A 19,077-nucleotide genomic window follows, 5' to 3' on the forward strand; every position below is an offset into this window, starting at 1 on the left:
GTGCCATTAAAAAATGAAGGTGCTGTGATAAGGATGGCATATTTGAGAGGCAGAGGTAAGTCTAGGGTGGCTGGAGGAGAGTGGGAAAAGTAAGGAGTAGGTTAAAATGCTGCCAGAGATGTGGACAGAGATGAGGGCAGAGATGTAGGCCAGATCATGGTGGGTGTTACTGGCACAATTAAGAAATTGGATTTTACTCTAGCTGCAGTGGGAAGCTCTGGGATGGTTTTAAGCAGGGACTGACATGATCTAAGTTTTAAAGAGCTCCCTTTGACAGTTGTGTAGAGCCTTTCTACTCAAAGCATAGCCCATTAGTGGACCAGCAGCATGATCTGGGAAAGGGAAAAAGGATTCATGGACAAGATTGTGGTGATTGCAGAAGGGAGGGAGTATAGGGTGGTTGAATGGTAATGGAAAAATATTACAAATTTTTTTTAACAAAAAGAAAAGAAGAGTCCTGAGCCCTGCCCAAGTTTTTTGAAGCAGCATTTGCATTTTTAACAAAATCTGTAGTTTGAGAAGTGCTTTTGCAGAGAATAGATGGAGTAGAGCAAGAAAGGATCATTTTACAAACTCCCCCAAATCACTGTTTTCTCAGGTGTAGAAGGTAAGTCTTAGATCTTGAAAAGCCAACCAAAATTTCATATTCCACTTTTGAGTGAACCATTTAACATAACTTTTTATTTGTCCACTGATTTTTCTGGTACTTAGATAACTCTCTCTTTCTTGCCTTTTACTCAGAAATTGAACTTTTTTCTTATTTACTATTTCACTTATCTATTGAGTCATCCCTTAAGAAATGACCACCATTTTCATCACAATCAAATGTCAGTTGCATAAAATATGCATATTTTAATAGAAAGATAACTGGATCCTGTTACAAGGTTGGTATAAGGTCGATATATTTATAGTCTAGCTATTATTTCTTTTGGGGTCTAATGCTGCTGGCATTTATGTAAGTTAGGGTTAGATTTGCCTTAAATGAGTAAACTTGTAACAATGACTTACAGACAGAAATTTATTCTTCCTCATGTCAAAATTTAGAGGTAGGCAGTATGGGGTTATTCTGAAGGTTCTCTTTCATGAAGACCTTAGGAACACAGGCTTGCTCTATCGTATTATTCCACTGTGTTTGGCTCCTATTGCCAAGGTCACCTCATGGTCTAACATGGCTGCTTTATCTTTAGCTAACACATTAAAATTCCAGCCATCAGGAAAGAAGGAATGAAAAAGATGGTGCAAAGGAATCATGGCAGCAGGCTTTTCAGGAAAATTCCCCTTACACAGTATTGGCCAGAGTTTAGACAAATGGCCCCAACTCTGACAAGTATAGTGTTTGTTTTGGGTGACCAGATACCCAGCAGTCTGTTACTACAGAGAAATGGGAAAGCAAGTATTAGGGAATAACTAGCAGTTCCTAACACAGCATGTTTCAGGAATGTAATTTGACATATCTAAATATATAGTGGTACCTCCCCACTAACATTAATCTAGGCTGAATATTTTGCCCATCATCTCATTACAGTATTTTGTAATTCTTTCCACTCTTCTCTCCAAAGAATAAGAGGTGTCTGATTTAGCAAGAATGCATTCAAAGTTGAAATGTGAAGATAAACCCGACCCACTTGAAAAAGGATAAAAGAAAATACCCCAATAGAGGAAAATAGGTAAAGTTCTATTACCACATGTGTCTTTTCTGAGCTTGATCTTTAAGCACAGAGGATTTGGAGGTCATCCATCCCTTACCCTTGAGTGTTCCTCACTCAGCAACTCCAGGTGCCATTGCTACTACCAAAGGCATGTAAAATGGTGCAAACATGAGACTTTCAGAGGACCCTATTCCTTAGTTTCAAAATTTATGTCTGGGAAAGATATGCTTAAAATGTTTCCAGGACCTGGCTGAGTGGACAGGCTGGGGAATCAGCTAGGTCAAAGCTGAGAAATGGCAAGCTGGCTACTTTTGGGCAAATAATTGCTGACCTCAGTATATATGCTAGTTAACTGGAGAGGATTTACCATCAATGAAGGGTTCATTTGAAAATTAAATGAGATATTGTATATAAAACTCTTAGCACAGAGCTTCTTTCATTGTAAATACTCAAAAACACTGGGTATTACACATGCATCCTGGATTACACATAAGAAGGAAATGTATATTTTTTCACAGGGATTTTTACAGATGTTCTTGCATGATATTTATGATACTTGTTTATTCACTTATTGGTCCACCCAGTATTTCAACAATTTATTTGACTTCTTACTTTGTACCAGGCCCTAGCAGGTACTATTTGCCGGAGGGGCAGGAAATGTACCAAGAAGAATAAAACAGTTCCTATGCTAAAAGGAGTCACTGCTTAGTGGAAGAGAAAAGAACTAAACAAAGTAAATATGCTCCAGAAAGAAAAATAAAGTATAAAGCATCATTAAAATGAGGCAAATTATAAGCACGGTAAGTTTTGTAGAGAGACAAGTCAAATGTGTAGTTCTCAGACAATTAGGAAAGGCGTGAAGATTTTACAGCATTCCATCCACTTCTCAGAGTCCAAGGGTTCCTGCCATGGGTGTGATGATTCTGCAGGCCAGTTGAGGAAGATAAGGGATGAGCTAGCAAAAACATCACCAAATTTCTAAATAAAGACACAAAACACTTCTCATATCAAAGATTGAAATAAATGTGAGCTATATTTACATTTAAGAAAGGTTAATAAAAACCAGTGAGAGAATTATTTTCTAGCATACTGATTCCAGTTCAGGATCTCAGGTGGTTGAAGCCTCTCCTGCCAGTCAGGGGGCAAGGCAGGACCCACCCTGAATAGGACACCCTTCTATCGCTGGGCACACACACCCATACTCACAAAAACTGGGACAGTTCAGACACACTAATTCACCTCATGTGCACACCTTCTGGATGTGGGAGGAAACTGGAGTCCCTGGAGAAAATCCACACAGATAACAAAACAAAAATATTTTTCTCTCCTCAACATTAAAATTAAACTGTGCTATTTGAGTACCTGCTAGATAATGATTCTAAGACCTATCTTTGTTTCAGAAACATGAATGTGTGAAGATAAGTGAAAGCTCATCTGGCAGTTGAGGAAAGTAGTCATGGGATGTGGTAAATTACTTAGGTATTTATTGATGACATAACACTGAGTTGGTGAGCCAGCTGCAGGCCTGTGGATTATAGCCCCAAAGGGGTCATTTCAGTTAGGAAAGTCTTTTCTATCACATTGGGAACATTATATTCCCTGGCAGGGTATGGTGCCAAGGAGAGTTAGCATCTGATTTTGGAGTGTGAGGCTCCCCTGCTCATATGCTAGCCTGTCTCTTATCTTCCTTAATTGGCCTTCAGAATCACAAAAGCCTTGGCAGGAACCCTTGGACTCTGCTAAGAGGATGGCATGTTGTAAAGTCTTCATGTCTTTTCTAATAGTCTAAAAACTAGGCATTTGACGTGTCTTCCTGCAAAACTTACCAGGATATGTACATACTCTTCAACTTGTAGCTTCCAATTGCTCTTGGGGTAAGTACCAAAACTTTTAGCATTGCCTAAAAGCCTTGTATAATCTAGTCCTCAGCTACCTCCAGAGCCATCATTACTTCGATCCAGGAGACCAAATCCGTGATCATGTCTAGTGTCCATGTACCTGAGGGTCTTAGACCATGTTTCTTCCTGCTTGGTCTCTGGTGCAGTCACTCTGTGGGATCTTCTACATGTCAGTAGAACTTACAGTAGAAGGTTCTTTCCTTCTACTTTTTATCTAGATTATTTGGATCTTAATTCAAGAGTTTCCTGTCCTTCTGAAGCCTTACCTAATCCTCTCCTTCCAGGGGAAATTGGGGGGAACTTACTTTCAAGTTAACATCTCAAGGTTTTGTCATGTTTTTTACTATGAGACATATACATAGTACTTTCCTACTCATTTTTACTATTTTTCTTGGAAATTCTTGACTGTTTTAAGCTATTTCTTCCTTCTAGGAGACCCTGTTTAGCAGCTGTTGTAGATATCTTCTTGTCTTCAAGAATTGGGTAAGTGAGCAATAGGATGATAATAATAGCAGCTGACATTTATGGCTCTATTTGTCAGTCTTGTCTGCAGGTGACTATCCTGCAGGGGAGCAAATGGCTCCCCATCCCAGACACACCCATGTTTGGACTATCCCAGTCCTTGTGGCCAGAGAAATTCCTGTTCTAACTGGACAGTCTGGGTTTCCTAGACAATCACTGTGGTAAAGGAGAGAGGATAACCCTGCATTTCATTCAGTTGGAGCCCATCCTTGGAGCTAGGAATGGAGCATACTTGACTCTTTTGCTGCTACCTAATGGAAGAAGGGTGGGATTGATGATAAGGACATAGAAACCATGTTCATTGCACTCATACTCATTTAGGTGTCCCTTTAATTAAGCTTGCTCATGACACTGAACAGCTTTGCCATCAGTTCTTATCTCAGACTTTGAGAGCCAACAGATTAACACCTTTCAGTGCAGGATTTTTAATTCTTAGCTACAGTGTTTGCAGGGACTAAAAGCTCACTCTCTACTAATTTCTAGTACAATTATCTAATAAAGTGAGGATATTACAGAGTGAATAACCACACCATTAAGCTTGGTGAACTCCATTTAGCACCTGTATTGGAAAGCCTTTCACAATAAGATGACTGATCAGTTAGATCTATCAACTTATTTAACAACCCATCACTTCTAGCATACAGACATATGAGACTCTGCTTACCTACACTTTCCTTTACCTCCTGTAAAAATTTCCTTCCAGGGATGTCTCAATCTCATCCCACCAACTATAGGACTAGGAAAGTGAAATATTTTGTTTGCTTTGTTTTGTTTAAGTTAAGAATATCAGTGAAAGGAGACCCAGATATGAGGAGGAGAAGGTAAGTATTCTCTAACATGTATCACATTTACCTGGAAGACTTGTTAAAACACAAATTCCTGGGCTCCATCTCCACAATTTCTGTTTTGTTAGATCAGGGCTGAGGCTTAGGAATTTGCATTTCTGACAAGTTCCTAGGACTAATTGGGCTTTGAGAACCACTGGACTCAAATGATCCTGATTGATAATTTGGGGTTGAAATAGGATTTTTTCAAAACTTACCATGTTTTTTTTTTGACAGTCTGACCCTAACTGTGTGAACAGCATTATCAGTTCAATCCATAAGAGCAAGTCCCTGATTATTTCTTTGTCTCTGTACCCAAGTTTTTTTCTTAATTTTGCCTGTGTGAAAAACCTAAAAATGTCCCTCCTTATTTGAGCCATTGGAAATTTCTCTGCCCTTCTCTTAGTGTCCACAGACTGAAGGGCTCACTTTGGGAACTGGCCAAGCACCCAGGGAGCATAATAATGGTCTGGAGCATCTAATGAGCAGAGCAGTTTATAGGTGGCTGACACTTGCGAATGGCTCTTCCAGTCTTGTGGCATTTAAACCTCACACCACTCCTGTGGGTGATTACTCCTATCCTCTGGTAATGATGGAGCCTGAGAAGAGACTAAATGGCTTTTCCTCTTCACTGAGCAAGAATTCAGTACAGGCCAACCTGGCCCCAAGCCCAAGCTCTCAGCAGCCCGGTTGTATCGTCTGTTAGGTGAAAACCCAAGAGAAAAGTAAACTATGGTGACTCCACACAATGATCTGAAAAACTCTATCTTTCCCCTTCTGATTGCAACCCAGTGTACCAAGATCCCCATCCCCCACCCCAATCTAAAGAAACAGTGAAAGAAAGGGCTGTGATTCCTAAATGCCTATTAATCAGACAGAAGCAAAAATCCCTCACACAGCACGTTGCTATTCATGCTGGCATTGCTGGGGAGAAGTTACATCATTCATTATTTTGATGGATGTTGGAGGGAGGATAAGGATGAGATCAGCCCCAAGTGGATCCAGAAATTATTGGCAAATACAGCTGTGGTAGGTGTGTTTTGTACTTTCTTCAAATTTCACTGAGGATAAATAGCATATGACAGTAGGCAATTATCTGTTTGAATATGCAACCCAAAATGAAATGTCTTACAATGGGAAAAATGAAGACAATCAGGAATAGAGAAAGAAGATAAGAAAGGGTTAGTGCTGTATCTCTCTCCTACTCAGACATAGCCAATATTGTGTCATATTTCTTGTTCATAAAATGACTGCTATTCAAATTATTTCTTAACTTCTGACCTCAGGTTTGTTTCCGACAGTGAAAAAACGACCCTAGGTTTGTCTGTATGCATTGATAAAAGGGGATTTTTTGTTTTTACTTCCAGATAACTGTAGACATTGGCATGAGAGTAAGCTAAAACTGAATGTTGGCTAGAAGAATATTTATAAATAGTTGGGCTGGGATGACTAGAGCTTGGTTGGTTTTTGCTATGTTCGCCCCTGTGGAAGGTTGTGTGTTTAGATTTGCTCTGCAACCTGCCAGGCAGTTTTCTGTGGGTTTGGAACTGAATCTCATGTCTTTTGTGTTTATTATTTTAGAATCACTGGCCCCAATAAGTCTTCCCATTTAACATGGGTTTCCAGTAAATGGCAAAGGCCCCTTAAATATGCCTATACTTTTAGAACAAACTGGCTCAAAGCCTTCATAATAACCATGGGTGGGCATTCATTGAAGAGTTCCCTGTCATGTTTATTTACTTGGTTCAAAGGTAGGAGGTTGTCTGACAGCTGTGGGAATGAATACAGATGCTATGATGGTCAGCAGTTGAAAAATAGTGCAAGCTAAATGGTTGGGCTTGGAGGAAGCTGGGTGGAACCATAACGCAGCCAAGGTCAGAGTGGGGTGCTATTATTATTTCATTAGCATTATCATCATCACAATTGTTTCCCAAATTATCCTTTAGGGGGTCCAAAGTACCTTCAAGTCTATAACTAAAGCACAGATTACTTTTCTGTTCAGCAGTCATTAGAAAGGTTCAAGGCAAATTTCAGCCCTCTAGCTCTAAATCGAAACTTGATCTCCAATGGTTATTCTGCTTTTATTTATGTGTCTGCTTAGGATTTGCCTTTAAACATTTTCTCAAACTGAAAAGCCATAAATGGTATTATTATATATTCAGGTGGTTCATAGTTTTTATACTCATGTATGGATGTTTAAAAAACATTTTTCAGTGTCATTTTGATGTAGGTGGTTCCACCATGCTGAGATATAAGTTACAAATACCTAACAGAAAATCCTCATAATACCACTGTTGAGGGGGTTGGAGTTTTCTCCCTTGTTTTTTCTTTTTGATTTGGTTTTTCTTACACAAATTTTGCCTGGAATAATTTTGAGCAGTAGAGGTGAGTGGAAGTAAAGTACCTGATGTATAGTCAGTCATCAGTACAGTTTAGTTTCTCCCCCATTTTTACAGTTCAGCTATGTCTTGATTCTTCTGATCTCAGAGGTTTAGAATCCTCCCAAATTCATGCACTGGGTTTAGTGTTGGAGGGAGAGTGAATATACAGCCAGTTCACAGAATTAATGGGTTGACTTTCTTTTAAAAATCTGAGAGCTTATTTTTTTAAGTATATTTTATAGATTATGATATTACACTTTTCCTAACTTTCCTTCTTTATCCCCCCTCTGCCCTACACCCCCCAACACTCCAGCATTCCCCTCTTTAGTTCATGTTCATGGATTATACTTATAAGTTCTTTAAATTCTGTTTCCTATACCATTTTTGACCTCTCTCCATCTATTTTATGCCTACCAATTCTGCTTCTTATTCCCTGAACCTTTTCCCCCAAATTCTTCCCCACCCCCTCCCCACTGAGAACCCTCCATGTGATGTCCATTTCTCTGATTCTGTTCCTACTCTAGTTGTTTGCTTAGTTTTTGTTTTCATTGTTTTTCTTTTTTCTTTTAGGTTCATTTGTTGATAGTTGTGAGTTGTCATTTTACTGTTCATAGTTTTTTATCTTCTTCAATTTCTTAGATAAGTCCCTTTAACATTCCATATAATAAGGGCTTGGTGATGATGAACTCCTTTAACTGGACCTTATCTGAGAAGCAATTTATCTGCCCTTCCATTCTCAATGATAGCTTTGCTGGATAGAGTAATCTTGGATGTAGGTCCTTGCCTTTCATGACTTCAAATCCTTCTTTCCAGCCTCTTCTTGCCTGCAAGGTTTCTTTTGAGAAATCAGCTGATAGCCTTATGGGCACTCCTTTGTAGGTAACTCTTTTCTTTCCTCTTACTGCTTTGAAGATTCTCTCTTTGTCTTTGATCTTGGGTAACTTAATGATGATGTACCTTGGTGTGTTCCTCTTTGAGTCCAACTTCTTTGGGACCCTGGGTTTCCTGGACTTCCTAAAAGTCTATTTCCTTTGCCAGATTGGGGGAGTTTTCCTTCATTATATATTCAAGTAAGTTTTCAATATCTTGCTGTTGTTCTTCTCCTTCTGGCACCCCTATAATTCAAATATTGGAATGTTTAAAGTTGTCCCAGGGGTTTCTAAGCTTTTCTTCATTTTCTTTTTGAATTCTTGTTTCTTCATTCTGTTCTGTTTGGATGTTTATTTCTTCCTTTTGTTCCAAATCATTGCTTTGAGTCCTGGTTTCCTTCCTGTCACTGTTGGTTCCCTGAATATTTTGCCTTATTTCACTTTGGGTATCCTCCATTTGTTTTTTCATTTTTCAACCAAGGTCAATCAGATCTATGAGCATTTTGATTACCAGGGCTTTAAATTCTCCATCAGATAGGTTGGCTATCTCCTCATTTCTTAGCTCTATTTCTGGAGTTTTGGTCTGTTCTTTCATTTGGGCCATATTTCTTTGTCTTTGTGCAGTTGATATGCTGTAAGGGGGTGGGGCCTTAGGTGTTTACCGGAGCAGGGGAACCCTCCTTGCTGTGCTTCAGTGCTATCTGTGGGGGAGGGGCCAGGGAGGGAACAGTATGGCTCACCTGCTTTTCTCTAGCACACATTCCAACGAACTCTTGTGTGAGAGTGGGATTTTCTCCCACTGCAGCAACCCCAGCCATAGCCCACAGTCAGCTCTGAGTCTGTTTTCTCCCAAGTCAGCCCCTCTGGTGCAGCCAACCAAGCTGGGCAGCTAGCCCTGCCCTCATGGTCCGCAGAGTCAAGGAGATTTTTCTGAGTTGGCCTGAGTGGTCTCGTTGTCTAATTGATTTTTTCTTTAATTCCTTGGTTGTTGGAGTTCTATACAGTTTGATTTTCTGGCACTTTTGGTCATTTATTGATTTTAGATTGGTTGTTATCCTGCTTTTGGTTGTGTGAGGAAGCAAAGCATTTCTACCTATGCCTCCATCTTGGCCAGAACTCAGAACTTTCTTGGCCTGCAGCGTTCACGTGAACCTCACACTATTGTACCTCCTTCCTGGGGCCATTCCTCGCAAGTCTTATTGTTCTAAGGAAACTCATCTTCTCCCATTTGAAGAAAGTTGCCCACATTTGCCCTGTTGTCCATTAAGTAAACATGCCAAATATACTTTCATTTCATGCTGTTTAGACAGTTGTTCTAAAGCCATTTCATGATATTACTCTTGAACACATCATTAACAGATTGCTACTGAGATGCCAGCAACAATGAGAATTGTCTATCTGTCACTTATATGTTGCTTCAACCCTGGCTTATTTACACTGCTTGGCAATCAGATTCTATAATGACTTTAAGCTGTTCTGTCCAAACAATAAAATCTATAGAATTTCAGTCCAACCATGTTTTTTTTTTCTTGTTTTGGTAAATTGACTTCTGTTCTTAGTCTCCACCAAGACTGCCATGCCACTCCTAACAGGTTAGGAAAGTTTTAGGTGTTCTTGACCATAATGCCCTCTCTCAGGTCATTTTCATGACAAAAAATATCAGAGATACATTCCAATTTCCTTCAGCCCATGGCTTGTCATTGGTGGCTGTTTTATTAAATGGGTGCACATCTCTGAGAAGGAGCTTTGAGATTTTTTGGCACAATAAGATAGACTGTATATTAAGGCAGTTGTTTCAGATTCCAGCCATTGTCCTCACTAATTCAGCAACTCATAAGAATGTGCCCTTTGGCCATGGCACCTCAAGTCCAGAACAGTGCCCCTTCTCTCTCAGGGTCAAATGAACAATAGTTGCATTTAATTAGGCTTTTTGAGCCAACAGCTCTCCAATGCCATTTTTAAATAATTTACTTTAAAAAATACTCATGTAATAGGTCATTGTAGAAAGTATTAAATATAGGAATATGCAAAAAATAATTATGTATATATCTTATGATCTAGAAATTCCATTTTAAGGCATTGATCATGGAAAAATATCTACATATGTGCCCAAAGTGGCACATTAAAGAAAGAGAATGCCAGCATTTGAGATTTTCAAGAGTTAAGATCATCTAAATGTTCATTTGTAGGGGACTGATTAAATTAATTATATGGCATCTCTATACTAATTTTCAGTCATTTGACAAGATGACAGATTTATGTATAAGTGTTGAACTGAATGATAGCTATTTCAAGTGAATTAAAAGTGGGAAGCAAGGTGCAGAAGAGCGTATTTAGTTTGTTTCTATTTGTAATCTCAAAAGGCTTATTTATACCAAGAAAACCTCAGATACTCATATATGTGCTTGTATATGCAAAAAACATTTTGGAAGAATATCCAATAAACTATAAAAAAGTGGTTATTTAGAGGAAATAGATTTGTTTTATTTGGTATTCTATTTGTACTGTCACTTTTTTAAAAACCAGCAGTACATTTTAATTTTTCCAGTAAAAATTAGTTAATAAAAAGACAATAAAAATCATCAATAAGCCCGCTACTCAGAAAATGTTTTAATATTTTGGAGTAGATTCTTCTGTACTTCATTTTGTTAGATAACACAGTGTAGCCATGACATGATTCATTTTTTTTGACCAAGTAAAAATTTCTCATGTTAACAAAAACACTTTATCTTTTATTCTGTTTTAGTAAACTTCATTGACAATAACATTCAACGACAATAAAATCCACCCATTTTAAGTACATAGGTTTTGACAAATATGTACAACATCATTTCTAATGGTTGCATAGAACTGCTTCTTACTAAACAGCAACCTCTATCTTCCTGGTCATAAAGACTAGTTCAGGGATAGGTCAATGAGCCAAGTCAGCCCAAATTAAGCCATTTCTGAAATTTTTGGTGGAAATACCATACTTCATTGCCAATTCCACAAAGTTGGATGTTTTAAATTTTAAACTATTCTGAGTAATGCTGAGATAAACAAACATTTGTATAGCTATTGTTCATATCCTTAGTTATAGTATTTTCTTAGTATGAGTATATAGAAGTAGAAAATCTGGGTGGAAGGATATAAATAATATACTGCTAAATTTCCCTCTAGAGAGTATGCCAATTTATACTCCCTGATCCTTCAACTCTTTTTGTTCACTTTTACCTATTATTTTTTGCCTCCTTGGTAAGTGCAACTAGATACTTATTTAAGTACAGCTTACTAGTTGATCAAAGAGATATGGGAGGTTGGAATACATTTGAAGAAACTGATTTCCCAGAATGATGATTTGTTTTACAAAGCAGGGTTGTATGACTTCTACCTCTGTGCTCAGAAAATTGTTACCTGTACTTGAAGTTCATGTCCCCAATTTGCACGACTGGTCCTTTCTTCTCCCTGACATGGATGTTCCTCAGCTGTCACCTCCTCAGTGAGGCTCCCCTACCCAGCCAGGTTATATCTGTATCCCTTGAAGCTCTTCCTTGCTTTATTTTCCTTCATTGCCCATATCCCCTCTTACTTAACAATTATTTTTGTTTTATTTATCCTGTGTCCCCATGCTAACATAAGCTTCATATGAGCATGGCATAATGTTTTATTAATGGTTATATGTGAACTGAGCACAGAATAGGCCTCCAAGAATTTGTTGAATGAATGAATCATGCTTCACAGTATATAAAGCACATTTATACACACATTATCACTTGATTATCACAACATTTATGTGAGATGAAAAGGGCTGGTTTTGTCCCTCATCTTCCAAATAAGGGAACTGAGTCTTCAGAGGACCAAGTGAGTTGCCCAAGGTCACGCATACCTTTTCTGTCTCTAAGTTCAGCTTTCTTTCCACCTCACTAGGCATTTCTGTAAGCATACAGTTGCAGGTGCTATCTTTCTTCAAGGAAATTGTCATATTCCCTCATCAGTGGAGTAATAGTACAGGTGATAAAAGTGGGGCCACGGACTCAGTGGAGTAAAATAAAGGGGTAAGAATCTGGAGACCTGGATTCTAATGCTGGATTGGCCACTAAATCATGTCTGCAGCTTCAGTAAACATTCTCTCTGTGGGCCTTAGTTTTTTTCTTTATCAAATGAGGAGGCCAGATCAGATGGGCTGAGGTCACTTCCAGGTTTACTGCTCAATGATTCTAAAGGGAGATAGCCACCATTGATAAACAGGTGCCATCAATCAGTGGAGGCCAACCTACTACATTTAAATTCATGAACCCAAATTGTATCCAGTTCCTCTTTGGCTCTAAAAAATGACACAATGCAAGAATGTGAGTCATCATCGTCATGTTGACTCATCACAAGAGGTGTCAGGATAAAGTACTAGCTAAACTCAGGGCAGAAGATTCCATTCCTGGGATGAGGAACCCTAGGCTTTTGTAAATTATAACAGTCTGTCCTAGGTGCTTTGAGTGTGTAAACACTTCTATTAGAATTCTGTTAGTCACAACAGCTATAAACCTGACTTTAAATGACTTACAAAAATGGGAGGCTTTTTGGCTCACAATCTTGAATATTTCAGGGGGATGTTAAGCTCTAGTTAAGGCTGGATCAAGGGCTCAAGCAAAGTCATAAGAACCTGTCTGTCAGCTCTGCATCCCTCTCTGTTAACAAAGTGGGTGACAGTTGTTTCTGACACGTATTTTCCTATCAGCTCACCTAAGTCTTCCCAGGATTTCCATCACAAATGCCAGCAGTGGTTTGGATTGTCCTGACCTGAGTCAGAGTCCTATCCCTCTAAAATAGTCTCTATGGCCAAGAAGATGGAGTACACAGATTAGCAAGGCCTGAATTATACATCCACCTTTGGATCATAGCACTTGGTCTTGTCTCATCCAGACCACGTGAACTGAGAGAAAGGGGAGATTCTCTGTACGAAAACAAAGGTACTTAAACCAGAGGAAAGTGAGTGTGGACTGGTCAGGAAAAAAAAACAAAAGTTCATTGTGTTTTGTTTTGCCAGTCCCTTTCTCCTTCCTCTACTTTTTCAAACAGCTGCAGAATGTGGCTTTAGTCCTCATAGTGATGGTAACAGTTGTTGCAGAATTGGAGCATTTAAAAATTTATCTGGTTGTGAACTACTGGGGGAAGGAAGATAATTTCCTTGCTATTCGTAAGGTCCCTGGAGATATCCAGGGATGTCTAAACCCCATGGCTAGCTGTCACTACTTTAGAGAAACAGCCAGTAACCCTTGTCTAGGAACTGCCCTGGCTTGCTGGAAACATAGCAAGATGCAATGGACAGAATGTGTCTCAGCAGGAAACTGGAGGGGTCAGACTGCTGACGGTCCTAGTGTGCAGGCCCAAGAATGATGCTCCACAGACACTGCCAGTACTCTGGGGGCTGGACAGCTTGCGAAGTGTAATTTGGAATCTTCAGAAGAGCCAACTATTCGGAGTGTGAAGATCTGAAAGGAAGAAATTTCCTGTGTCCTTGTTTCCCCTTGAGAAGACACAAAGACAAGTTTCTGACTAATCTACCCCCTGCTGCCATAATCCAAAGACAGCTTTACTGTTTTAGAAAAAAATTATGTTTTACAGAGAAAGGACTGGTCGTGGAAGAGGGAAATGGTCATAGAACATGAATTCATGTGCTCAGCTTCTGTCCACCATGTACCGTGCTTGCCTTGGGACTTGGGTCAGGCACTGGTCACACAGAAATGAAGACTTAGTCCTTGTCCCAAGGACTAAGGTGCTCATGGTCTCTGATTAGGGTCCTGGTAGACTAAAGCTTAATAAACTATGGGAATGTAGATTAGGGGTTAGCAAACTACAGTCCATGGGCCAAATCTAGCCTACCATCTGTTTTGATCAATGAAATTTTACTGGATCACAGCCTTGTTCATTTGTGTAGGCTTTCATGCTTTAAGGACAATTGAGTAGCCTACAATTTTTACTGCCTGGATCTTTAGAGAAGGCTTTCCAATCCCTGACATAGACCATAGTACGCATCCCAGATAAGAGGGTGGTGGTAGGATTTGGGGAGTTAGCACCAGGGAGACAATGCCAGAGTTGAGACATGAGGGGTAGGGAGGAGTTAATCAAATAAAGCTGGGAAGTCGGGGGAAGCCAAGGCAGGAGGACTCCTTGAGCCCAGACAGGAAGTTAAGAGAGAGTGTGTGTTCTGGCCCAGCTGGGGTGTGCAGCACTGTAGGAATGGCTGTACTAGAGATGCAGGCTTTGGCCACATTATGATTATTCAGAAGTCAAGAGGAGCCTTGAGAGTTTTAAGTGGTGAAGGGGCTGATCAGGTTTGCTTTTGTGGAAGTTCACTTTGTAGTAGCATGGTGGGTGGTTTGAAATAGGACTTTCCCTTCCAGTTTCCCCTCTTCCACCTCTCAAAATATTTAAACTCTTAGAGGCAAACCAGTATAAATGTCCAACTCCATCTCGATTGTCCCCTGATGGCCTTGGGATACCCACTCAACTTTATGGCCCCTCCATTCTGTGATGACCTCATCCTTTTCCACTCAGGGCTGCCTTCTGTGGAATAATGTAGGCAGGAGCAGGGGATGTGAGAGGCTTAAGAGGCCATTTCACCATGTTGCACGTGCAACCTCCAGACAGAAATCTGAGTGACAGTAATTGGATAAACAGTTTAACTTAATAGTAATAGAATCCTGGGCCGAGTGCAAGGAATCTCATTGCCCTTTTCTCAAAGTGACTTTCCTTTCTTTGCAGCAAGGCCATTGGGAATGCAGAGAAATACAAGGCATTGATTTGCCTGGCAAGAAGGTCAGACTGTAAGAAAGGATTTTAATAGTCATGCCATGGAAGACATGGAAAAGAATAGAGATAGATAAGACCTGGGGTGGGGGAAGTCAGAAGGAGAACAAAGATCTGTTTTCTATTTATTTCTGAAAATGAGATAAGCTTTTACAAAATAATTAATAGCTATCTCCTACTTTCAAGTTGGAATTTAAAAAATTTTTAATATATTTTGGGCTTTATTTTCTCTTCTTTATTTAAAAGAACAAAACATTCTTGCTAGAGACATATTTTTGGTTCCCTCATTTACAAAGTTACTAAATTTATAATGTACTAAAATATTTCTAAACTTAAATTCACAAAAGTTCCTTGTTTGAGACTCCTAAAATCCTCATCTCCCCAGACAAAAACCTCAAAACCTGAGCTTCTAAGTCCAGGCAAGCCTTCATAGAAATGCCTAGTGCAGACAGGTGTGGAACACCTTCCTGTCTCTCCATCTCTCCCTTAGCTGCAAGCCAGACCTCCCATCTAGTTATCTGGTTCTAAAATTCCCTGTCAAGTGTTCAGTGATAACCAAGGTATTAGCCAATATGGATATTCAGAGGGGATGGGATCATAGTTGGCTGCATACCTGGCTGACACTTGAGGCCAAAACTTCCTATTCACTAAGGCTGTTTTCTCAGCACTGTTGGAAGTACCACTGCCCTATCAGAAGCTGAGAGAGGGAAAGTATTTGTAGGCAGTTCTTCATTATTTGCTCAGAAATTGGCAAGCAGTGGTGGGAATAACCACACACACTGGATCAGCCAAAGTCCTTCAGGGATGACTCTATAATAATTCCTCAGCAACTTTTGCCTTCTTATTTGCACTTCACTTAATGAACTTGCATTTCCTAAGGTATTTTGTTCACTAAGAAGCTAAAAGTATAGGGAAGCAATTCAAGTAAGAACAAAACAGTCCAGAGAAAATGGATGCATACGTGAACCAGTTTTAGCCCTTTACTGAGGTTTGTCCTCTGTTCTCCTTTTCCTTCCACCTTCTTTTTTCTACTCTTCTTTCTCTGTTCTACATCAAGGTGGGAGGTAGCTCTAAGGGGAGTTCTATCTAGGACCTTCTTTGAATCTCGAAATAATGGCTTCACTGTTGAACAAATTTAAGGACTCATGATCTGAAGTGAGGCGTGCAAAATGCATTTCCCAAATCCCAGAATACAATCTTGGTGAACTGTGGGCAAATGATTTCCCCTGTCTGAACCTTACTTATACCATCTGCAGCATGATGAGGGTGGTGGTCCTGACTTCATAGTGTTGTTGGGATGATTAAATCAGATAATACCCAGGCAAAGTTCAGCCTTGTGCATGGGTATTGTAATTCTGTTCACCAAATCAAATGTCTTACATAGAACAATATTTGATATAACAAAGTGAGTGTATTTACAGAACTGTGAGCATTGTTCCTGCCTCCAGTGTAACAAAGTTGCTCCCTCTATCCCTCTATCGAAGGTTGGTGGACCACTTCTTATGTATGAACTATGGTGAATGACAGTGGATAAGAGGCAAACGTGAATAGTTTATACATTGGGGATGGAAAGGAAAAGAAGGGAAAAGAAGTAGATTGAGGACAAAATTTTAATTCAATAAATATTTTCTAAACTCATGCCATACTCTAGCACAATGATAGTGAGTAAAAAGTCACAAAGAACACAAACATGATCCCTACCCACAAGGTCAGAACTCTCATAATCAGGATTTAGGGTAGATAGGAAAAATATGGATAGGATGTTGTAGGAAGGACATTAGGTTATAGAAAGAAAAGCCAGAAAAAAAAAAGCTAGGAAAAGGAGAAGAAGATGCAGTCATATCAGTTCCATACAGTTAGACCTCAAACATTTGCTTTTAAAATGTCCTTGCTAGAATGTCCCCTCTGTCACCTATGCCTGGTGAAATACCAGTAGAGATCCTCCTGCACTGCCATGTGTTCTGAGAAGTCTTTCAGCATCATTGAAGGCAAACAGTAGGGAGATCCTCCTCTTCTCCCTCTGTCTCTCTCCTAAGTGTCAGCACAGTGTCTGCACAGAGTTTTTATGGCTCTTGGTATAAACTTTGATTATTTAGATCTGCTGTCTATACTGTTCAGATTTCATTTGCAGTTTGTCTGTGTGGACACCATGTTTCTTAAGTGATGGCAGCCACACAAATGAACCAAAGAATTTCAAACGACATTTGCATACCCAAATAACCATGTGCTTACAAACACAGCTGTATAAAAATTATGAAATCAAGAACTATTTACCTTTTCTTCCCAACACATTACTGCTACATGGTTTTGATGGAGACCAAACAAGGAAACTTCAACATGACACCTGGAGGTACAGCTGTGTTTCTAAATACCACACAGGGTTTGAATAATTTAGAGTTTATATTAAACACCTCTCTGTATTAACAAGGTGCAGAGTTAACTGTTTACCGATGAATCTGTACCTTCCTATAGGATGAACTCTTCTCAGGAGCTTCCATTTTACATTGGCAAACCAATGAGTCATAGTCAGTACCCCTGGGGGCCTGGAGTCCATTTCTCTCTCTAAGAAACCAGGTATAACCAGGCATCTGAAACTTCAAATACAGTCTAGAAATAAGCTAACGGTTTGGCTTTTGCTAGAAAGACTAGAATCTTAGCTCTCAATATGCAAAAACAAGGATGTTTGTTGTCATCTTCTCTACCAGGAAAGTAAATTCAGTTTACTCTTTCAAGAGCATCTTTGGAGGCCATTTATTTGACTTGTCTTCAAATAGAAGCTACCAGGATGGGCTGGTAGTATTTAAAAACTGGGTCCTTTTTGTTAATGAGTAGGTTAAAGCTATGTGCTGATGTTGTGAGGCATTAATGGGAATTCTCCAGTTCTAATCTAGAGGCCAAGCTAGGTCACCAGAGGCTGGCCATGTTTGATGAGGAAAGATCATCTCAAAGGATTTATTTCTCTGCCCAGGAAAGGGCTTTTTGTTGTGATATTCCTTGAATGTTACCCTTGTGGACTTGGGTGGACCATTAATTTAGATACAACTAAAAAAACACATAAGCAAGGCAACTTCTACTTCACTGGGCCTTTATTATATATTTTTTGATTTAGGAAGATAAAGCTATAGGGTTCTAGAATTTATGCTTAGTTTCTTAAGCTATTCTGGTGGCATTTATATATTAGTGAAAATTGCTATAAATCATTCTCAATCTTTTTGCTGGTGAATTGCTAGAAAATGCTGGAATGCTTTATTTTGGGTTGGCCCCAGCTGCATTTAAAATGCCAGACATAGCAGGGCTGAATTTGTACATGTTCATGTAAGGACAGGGAAGGAGAGGAGTTTGTGTAAGGGGTTTGAAAATGGATAAGGTGAGGTATGGGACACAGGGGCAGGCAGGGCCACAACAAATCCCTAACAAAAGGTAGTTTATTGTTTTACCAAATATGTCTTTCAGAGAAAGGCCATTTCTAACCTGTAGCAAGTTACAACTGAGGGGAGATTGCAAAGATAGAGATGCTTTGCATTTCTAACTCAGTGAAGTTGGAACATCTGATCTTACTGTTAAATTCAGCAAGGAAAAAGAACCCCACCTATCATCCAAAGTTAATTGAAGAGGAACAAATAGGATGAAAATGATGTAAAGACTGCATTTAAAAGGGAGTAATATGATGCAAAAGCATGAAATCGAGCCCTTATTACATTCCATATACAAAAATCAACTCAGATGAATTAAAGACTTAAATTTAAGATTGTAAACCATGAAATATTAGAAGAAAACATAGGAAAAAAGCTCCTGAAAATTGGCAATTATTTTTTGGATGTGACCCCAAAAGCACAGGCAACAAAAGAAATAACAAACCAATTGTATCAAACTAAAAAGCTTCTGAACAGCAAAGGAAACAACAAAAAGAAGAGACAAACTATGGATTGGGAGAACATATCTGTAAACCATGTGTATCATAAGGGGTTAATATCCAAAATATATAAGGAACTCAAATAATTCAATAGCAAGTAAACAAATAACCTGATTAAAAATGGACAAGGGCTCTGGCTGGCATAACTCAGTTGGTTAGGCATTGTCCCGCAAACTGAAAGGTTGCATGTTTGATTCCTGGTCAGGGCACATGCCTGGGTTGCATGTTTGGTCACAGT

This window comes from Phyllostomus discolor, chromosome 7 (assembly GCF_004126475.2).
Source record: "Phyllostomus discolor isolate MPI-MPIP mPhyDis1 chromosome 7, mPhyDis1.pri.v3, whole genome shotgun sequence".
NCBI lineage: Eukaryota > Metazoa > Chordata > Mammalia > Chiroptera > Phyllostomidae > Phyllostomus > Phyllostomus discolor.